The following is a 6,273-nucleotide window of genomic DNA, read 5'->3' on the forward strand; positions in this document are numbered from 1 at the left end:
GGGAGGGGGTGGGGAAATGGGATAGGCTGGTGATGGGTATTAAGGAGGGCATGTATTGCATGGTGCACTGGCTGTTATACTCAAGTAATGAATCATGGAAATTTACATCAAAAACTAGGGATGTACTGTATTGTGACCAACATAATATAATAAAGAAATATTATTAAATAAAAATAAGGAAACATCCAGATAGATCAGGAAGACCTCCTCGCAAGGGTGAGGTGTAAATACATGACGTTATCCACATATTTTCAGACGGTGTCGCTGACGTCTCTAGAGCAGTCCACACGCTGCTCATGCCAGTAAGTTGAACACTTACAACTGTGCCTGTTCTGTGGTTCAGACCCTATGAAATGTGGACAGTAGGGAGCTGACTGCAGACAGGAGGGAACAGGGGGCCACAGAGCACTGAGTGCAGGGAGACACTGGCCTGACTTCTGGTGGGTGGTTGGTTTCTCGGCAGGTGATGGAAATAATGTCAGTGTGATCATGGGGGTGATGGCCAAACCCCCTACATACACGTAAAGTCACTGCATATTTGTTATTATTTTTAATTTGCCCCAGACCCTGGGGCATGTGCAGGTGGGCACTATCCCTCCCTTAGGTGAGCTCCTGGGACACCCGTGCTGGCTCAGGTGACAACGTAGTCTGTGTGTCAGTCTTCCCTCCTCCAGGTCAGGTCCTTCCACCAGGACTCACTCCTACACAAGCCCCCAAAGAAACTTCTCAGTAAATGAGACTCAGAGACAAGACCTGTCATTGGAAGGGTTTTGTCTCACTTCCTCCTGATCTGAGACACTGTGGATAATGGTAGCTGCTCCCACTGCCATGAGCTGTACCACAGTAATAGTCAGCCACGTCCTCAGCCTGCAGCCCAGAGATGAGAAGACCCTGCATTGGCTGAGGCATCTTTGGACCCAGAGAAGTGGCTGGGGACCCCAGAGCCCTGGTGCATATCTGAGTGTGAGCAGAACCTCAGCAGATACCAGGGAGGGCTCCCTGGCTGCTGCGGGAGCCAGTAAGTTTGGTAGCTGCCCACACTGAATCCAGTGCTGAAGGTGCAGTTGAGTCTGGCAGATGATCCCAGAGATGCAGAGAAGGAGGGCGGCTGGGTCAGCCCAGGCTGAGACAGGGATCCTGCCAACACTGTGTGGTTAATGGGAGAAGGAACAGGGAGAAATTTATCAAGTATCTGACTTCAGGAAGAGTGACTTTGAGAGCTGCCAGTTTCTCTGAGGTCTGTCCCTACCTGTGCAATAGGAGAGAAGCACGAGGAGGACAGGACTCCAGGCCATGGTGACACAGACACTCGTCCCCACAGTGGGCTGGGCTGCCCCAGGCCTCCTTTTCTCCTCCACCCTCTGACACAAGAGGGGCTGTCCATGCAACTGGTCTCCTCCCAGTGACTGCCCAGCCCCTCGCTGAGACCTGGTGGGGAGCTCAGCCCACACCACACACAGAGGAGAATGGGGGTGGCTTCATCCCTGGGGACAGCCCTGGAAGGAAGCACCTGCTGAGACCACACACAGGTCCCTGTTCAGGGGACTCTGCCAGGGCTGAGAGGACACAGCTGCTGAGGCCCCATCAGGGAGCACAGACCCCAATCCCCAGGCCAAGTTCCCTTTAGTGAAATTTCCTCAAGGAGCAGCCAAGTAGGGACCACAGGGCAGTCCCACAGCACCCCCTGTTAGGCATGGACACAGTGGTCCCTGTGTCCCAAATCCCTGAGAGCCCAGCTGATTTCTGCAGCTCACCACATCCCTGTGGACACACACATCCATGGACCAAGTCTTATGCATGTTTCCCCTGCTGTCTGAAATTACATCATTCCCAACAAATCTTAGGCAGCCCCAATGACATGAGGTAAAGTAGTATGTAACATTATTTGATATGATAATATTTGCATGTTTCTAGACTCAAAGGGTAACTAACTTTTCTTAGGCTTCTCTAATCCCAAAGGACACAATCTGCATTCAGATGTACAATACGAATGGAGATAAAGCACATATGACAACATGCACAGTTCACAGCTCTGGTGGCCTGTTGCTGAGCTGCTGTGTGTAGTTCTCAGTGAAGGTGCTGGAGGGCACCCCTCATGCTGCTGGGTTCTGCACTGTCCTGTAGAGGCTCCCTGCACAACTAATGCTTGGGGCTATGGCAACACTTATTTTGTGCGTGTGTGAAACTGAAAATCCTCCTCAAATTTCTTTTAGCACTAAAAGCAGCTACAAATGAAAATATTCATAAAAGCCAAGTGTGTAAAGAGAACTTTTAAAAGTTGGGGAGACCCATACTATGTTTCTGATCTTTGTGCTTGTTACAGTAATTTCTCACTCCAAGAGGAGCCCTGATTCAATGGGAGATGGAAATGTGTGAATATGTAATTACAGGACTTTCTAGACAAAGCTGGATGACCCAGCTGTGCATCAGGGCAGCTGTGTCACTGAGCAGGGGACAGTGAAGCTGCTTTGCAGAAATTGTAAGGGCTGTTTCTGGTGAATGCATAGAGAGAGAATGTTGGAAGGATACACTCATTCAGTGGCCTAATGTTCCCAGAGTTCACTGCTGGTTCACACCTGATAAAAGTCTACATCCTTACAGTGAGACTGTTGGTGTTGCTGTATTATGAGTCTCCTGGAACTTCCCATAAACCCCAGGACACAGGCCCTGGCATTTGATGTCTGCATTGGTCATGAGACTAAAATACTTTCAACAAAAATGTGCCCACTGTTCACAATTCCCACTCTAGTTTTCATTTCCTTTTACAGTTCACCTGGGAATTCAGTATGTCTTGTGTCACTCTGATATACTTAGGATTCATTTTCCTTTTTATTAGTCCAGTTTTTTTAGCTATTCTCAGTATGAGGATGGAAATAAATCCTTACACTCTAGAAGGGAGCTCCCTCTTCTTAGAACTTCTTTCTCCACTCCTACATCAAGGGGCTCCCAGAACAAGGCATGCCACCCCAACTGAGGCTGCATCGTGTTCATTTGGTAAATGCCTTCATGGGTTCACAGTAATAAAACAACAGAATATTCTAGATATTTTTTCTATAATATGAGGGCCTTCTTGGACAATGAAGGTTGGATTCCTAGGTTCTGTTCTCTAAAATACTGTGATGCGTTTCTGCACCATTTCAACCAAAGAGTCAGAGAAAACCAAAAGGAGAAGAAAAAAAAATCCATGACACATGAGAATGAACCTTCCTGGACTCACCTTAATTGACTACATCTGCAGCAACCCCATGTCCATATATGATCACATTCTGAAATACAAGATTTTTTCAGAACTTTCATCTCATGAATTGATGAAGATACAGTTCAACCCATAACAATTAACAACCATTGTTTATTCAAATTGTCTTAGTTTTTACCTAATGTCCCTATGATGTTCTAAGATTCTCTGTGGCATTTAGTTGTGATGGCTCCTTAAGCTTATCTCACTGTGACAATTTCTCAGACTCTCCTTGTTTGGGTGAATTTGCCCACATTTCATGATCAGGAATCATGCCCAATACCCTTCATGCTAAGTGTTTGCACTGGATATTTGAAATCTTTGTGCTGGAATGTGTCTCTTTTTCCTCCATTTATTCATTTGTTCTAACAGTGAACTATATGGACCATGGAGAGCTATTTTAGGCTTTGAGTTATAACCTAAGACTGTTACATTTATTTGGTTGCTCACATCTTTCCAGTTTTATGCGATGGAAGCACTTTAAGTTGGCTCATGAGCTCCTTCACACACCCTGTCATTGTGTGTGTGTGTGTGTGTGTGTGAGTTTGTGTGTGTGTTGATCTGCTTGTGTTTGTTTTGAAGGATTGTTCACTTTCTGACCCTAGAAGGTGCTCCATGCTTATCCTGTGGAATTCCTGATCTGGAGATTAAGATTTCTACAAAGAAGCCTGCGCATCCTCCAGGAGAATGGTATTAGAGAGTAGTATTTGGGACAGTGCATCTCATGGCTACGGGGCATCTCTGCTTGTTCTCCCGCTCAGCTGATGGACCGAGGAATTCTATATGAGCCAACTGACCCTGGAACATGCACAGAGCAGTGACTGTTTCCACAGGTGATTATCTGTCTCCAGCAAACGACACGCAATTCCAAGCTGTCAGCTCCAGCTCTAACCCGTGACCACACGCTTCATTCAAGCCTCTTTCCCTGGTTATTTCTGTGAACTTCCATTCCTAACGTGAGAAATCTGGCTCCACCACCGCCAAACCATTGACTTGATTGTTTGATTCCAGGATGCAGTGCAGCCCCGTGAACATAATCCGCCCATTCCCCACGGGACACGAGCTTACCTACTAGAGCACAGAGCTTACGTATAGTCTCTTGTGACTTTACACTGACGGGCTCCGCTCATTTTCACCATCACTCAGCTCAGCAGTGTCCCCTGAGCCCTGCGCTGAGCTGAGCTCACACGTCTCTGCCGCAGGTATGTTGGTTTGTCACAGTCCGCATCCCATACCAAGCCCCAAACCTCCCAAATGAGTTGTACCTGCACACTTTGGGTTCTGTCGTGTGGCTGTACAGTGTTCAGTGACTCTAAAAGTGTCATAGTGTCATTTCAGTGCCGTGACAGCGTCGTATAGAATTATTCTGTTGCTCAGAAACATTTTCCTTTGTTCACATGATCAACTCTGTTGTCTCTTTTATTCTCCTGGAAACTGTAGATGTTTGCACTCTCTCCACAGTGCTTGCTGCTTCCCATATGTGATGTAAGTTTAACCATACTATGTATTCTGTCCCTTTTTATAAATGTGCTGCCTATTTGCTGGCATCTCCGATCAGTTCCATGTTTGGGTGATTAGATATAAACCTGGGGTAAATCTCTGTCGACAGATTTCTGCTCGCTGTCGGTTTTAGTAAATAAGACTGAAAATGGTATAAACATTCATGTGCAGGTTTTTCTGCTAACAACATTTGGGGATTATTTTAAACTTTTACAATGCTAAGTGACCATCTATTTCTCAAAGAATCAGGAAATAAGACAAGACTAGGCAACAGCACCATTTATAATCAAGTAGATAATAATTTCTGATGTTACAAGACTGAGTTATTCTTCAAACACCACATGGGGAGTGCTGAGGTCCCATGATATGTTCAGAGACAAAATAAAATATTTTATATATTCGAAGAGCAGAAGGGAAAAAAAATAATATGGTCCAGCCTAGAAGTAAAACACCCCAGCTGATGAAACAAGAAATTTCTGTTCACATGGAGACTCTTTATTGAGGAATGGGCTGCTCTGAGTGACTCTAAGGACAGAAGTGGCAGGAGAGCCATGGTCCCTGGCGGTGCCCCTGATGGACATGGCCCAGGGCATCAGCAAAGGAATAAGGAGCATCACAGGCTAAGCTGAGCAGGAACTGCTGGCGTGTTTCCCCCTCTAGAGATGAGCAAGTGGGTTTTTGTCTCACTTAGCCATAGGCCTGGAGCACTGTGTGAACTTTCAGACTGCTGTCCCATGATGCACAAAAATAATCTGCCTCATCTTCAGCCTGGAGCCCAGTGATGGTCAGGGTGGCTGAGCTGCCAGACTTGGAGCCAGAGAATCGATCTGGGATCCCCGATGGTCAGTTGTTATTACTATAGATGAGGGTTCTGGGGGCGGTTCCTGGGAGCTGTTGGTGCCAGCTCACATAATATCCACCGATGTTGGAACTGCTTCCAGTGCAGGAGATGGTAACCTTCTGGCCCAGGGCCCCAGAAACGGAGGGTGGCTGAGTCAGCACAGTCTGGGCCCAGGACACTGCCAGGGGGAGAAACACAGAGAGAGTGATGCTGGTGTGTGCAGACAGGAGGAGGACGTGGGACCCAAATGTCCTCCCAGGGTCCCTTTACTTGTTCCTGCATCCAGTCACCTGTGCAGTGAGCAAGGAGGGTGAGGAGGAGAGGGGACCAGGCCATGGTGCAGGTCATCCCTGGTCCTGACTTCTGTGACCCACAGCTGAGCAGAGCCTCCCCTCTTCTCCCCCTTCCCCTCTTCATCCTCTGAGAGAAGGAGGGCCTGTCCATGCAAATGAGACACCAGCTCTCTGACCCCTCCCTGGCCTGGGTCAGGTCCCTCTGCCTGAGGATTGCAGGGGCATGGGCAGGGGAGGGGCTGTGTGGGGGCAGGGGTTGGGAGGTCAGAGCTGCAAGCACTGAGCAGAGGGCACAGATGTCAGGTCCCAGCTCTGAGGGCACAGGTGTCAGGTCCCAGCTCTGATCACCCCTGACTCCTCAGAAATGGCCCCCAGCACCCCCTGGTGGACAGTACCAGATACAG

The 6,273-nt window shown here is 47.9% G+C and overlaps 1 long non-coding RNA gene across 1 annotated transcript in view; it reads left to right on the forward strand.

The window, feature by feature from the left end:
* Window positions 1-4,782, forward strand: part of LOC117797787 — a 40,226-nt gene extending 35,444 nt beyond the window's left edge. The window contains exon 2 of the long non-coding RNA XR_004622690.1: window positions 3,841-4,782. This is a non-coding gene — a long non-coding RNA (uncharacterized LOC117797787). The remainder of the gene's footprint in view (window positions 1-3,840) is intronic.
* Window positions 4,783-6,273: the final 1,491 nt, after the last annotated feature.

This window comes from Ailuropoda melanoleuca, unplaced genomic scaffold (genome assembly GCF_002007445.2).
Source record: "Ailuropoda melanoleuca isolate Jingjing unplaced genomic scaffold, ASM200744v2 unplaced-scaffold1412, whole genome shotgun sequence".
Classification (NCBI taxonomy): Eukaryota; Metazoa; Chordata; class Mammalia; order Carnivora; family Ursidae; genus Ailuropoda; species Ailuropoda melanoleuca.